The sequence below is a fragment of the Branchiostoma floridae genome, chromosome 6, assembly GCF_000003815.2.
Source record: "Branchiostoma floridae strain S238N-H82 chromosome 6, Bfl_VNyyK, whole genome shotgun sequence".
NCBI lineage: Eukaryota > Metazoa > Chordata > Leptocardii > Amphioxiformes > Branchiostomatidae > Branchiostoma > Branchiostoma floridae.
The window spans coordinates 17,237,470-17,239,850 of NC_049984.1; positions in this window are offsets into that span (position 1 = coordinate 17,237,470).

Below are 2,381 nucleotides of genomic sequence, written 5' to 3' on the forward strand. Positions count from 1 at the left end.
GGAGAGCAAATTTATTCTTGATTTCTACGGAAACCTAACTGTTCCATACAAACTAGTGCTTCCAGTTAGGCTTTTAAAACATTGAAATGTCTCTCAAGAATATTCCTGCATGTTTGAATGACCAGTTCCTCGGCCAGGCGTGACTTGTCAACCACCTGTCGCTTCATCTCATCTCCGCTCTTAGTCGTCCCTCTTTTCATGATCAACCTACTCCTGGTTTCAACCCATCCTACATAGCAGCCCTGACCTCACGTCTGCCAATCTGACAAGAAAAAAATAAAAGAATCACACAAGACATATTCTCCAAACATTCCATTCACGTGATTGCGCGATTTTGTGTAACATACTATATTAGTTTCCCTGTACAGGGTATTGCACGCGAATGATACTAATGTATTACGAATTACGTTACCTCGTGAGGCTTACTTCAACACTTAGAGTTGGATTCAACTATCTTAAGTTAACTAGTTCTGCATCAAAGTATTAATTTTATGTTGTTTGGAAGTGACGACGAACATTTTTTAGAGGCGGCGGCAGTGAATTTCTTACTTTTAAGGTTTGGGCGAAATATTATTGGCCGAATTTTCAGCATGTGCAGCATGGAAGGCGTGACAAGTGGGACTGAGGGTATTCTCCCCGGGAACAGTTTGAACTAGTGACCCCTTGAAACGCTATTTCCTGCATTGTGGTGAGAAAATTTGGCTAGCAGACAAAGCTACGCATAATAACATGAGTGAAAAAATACACATGTGCACAGGCGTTATAGTAATACGTTTTTGAGGGTATTCTAGTGCGTTGACATGTGATATGACAGGGCAGCGTAACTGTAAATACTAACAAATTTCACGTAACTCTACTGTACAGTGTGGCATGCAAGTTGATTGTTTATAAACTACACTAGCTGACCTGAGCTGTTCACACGCCCTTAATGTCACTGTTATTAACCTTCCCTGTGATGTGAGAAACATAATCCCGATGCAGCTGTGCGGCTAACTGACAGGTGGGTGACGACTTAGTGACCCGTAGTAAGCTGCGACGTGATTCTCTGTAATTGAAACTACCAACTGCACTCTTCTGACAACTCAAACATTTTAAGGGACAGTTCGTTATATTATTTACATTCCATTTTCTTTGCTATGAGAGGGAAACGATTGTGGTCACACACTAACCCTTTACATACACGTATCAGAACACTTGCGATAATTAGACCTGACCAGAACGTCAAATTAACGCGTTAACGGTGAATCACGGACACGTTCGATCAGAACTCTTGGTGTACTGGAAACGTTTAAACATTTTTTGTGTACATTATCATTTTTAACGAGCCAGTCTTTTAACTTGCATCTGCTACCTTTTTATCTACTGGTTAAAACCCCGATGATCCGTTAATGAATGAATCTTACATACTTAGAAATTACTAGCTGTATAAAACTAGTATAGGCCTTTCCTTTTCGACGGTTGTCATACAAGCACACCAGGTACCTTCAATGGTCAGAAAATGAACACTTTCCTTGCCGCGTGTAATTTTCACCACGTTTGAAGTCATTTGAACAAGTATTTATTGCATGCAATTCTGAGTATATTTGTCTAGAACCCTAGGCCCAACCATATTTTGATCGCAGCTACCGATAGTGCACAGATGGAATGTGACTGCCGATGCTAAATCGTGCAAGTGTGTCTGATGTTTGAAAAAGACGTAATTTGAGAAAGTAAATCGTTGTTTTGAATAGCAAAATTACGGGTAAATAGTGACGCTACCAACAAAGTTATATATATATATATATGCCCTGTGTCCCCATTGTGTTTTATTGTTTTTAAAAAGTTGGCAAAGAATGTCAGACCTGCCTTTATAGGGATTTTCGACGAATGGAATTATGACGTTCACCATGTGGAGCGGACAAAATGTGGCAATAAAAGCGGTACCTAAAATACAACGAGAAAAACTTTAAAATTTACCGAAGCGTCTGCCTCAGGGTTTCTACGATTGTTCACTACGTGGGGCGTGCAGAATATGGTATTGGAAGCAGGTCTTAAAATTTGCATTAAGCTAACAATGATACGGGTGAAACCCACCTTCATGCTTTCCTTGGGGTGGCGTCAGCTCTGGAGTTGGGGAATTGTGTAGAGGCTGTTGGAACTATGGCTTCCTGGCTACGTCGGCGACCGGTTCCTCGGACTTGCCTTGTCGACCACCGGTAGCTTAATCTGATCTCCGCTCCTCGTCGTCCCATCATCCTGCACCTGGTTTTAACCCACCTGCAGCCCCAACCTCGTGTCTGCTGAGTTGACATGTACAAAAACAAGGAATTGCACCAAACTTGAAAGCGTGAACATATTCTCGAACATAGAAGAACACATAGTTCTAACCCAATCTGATCTGT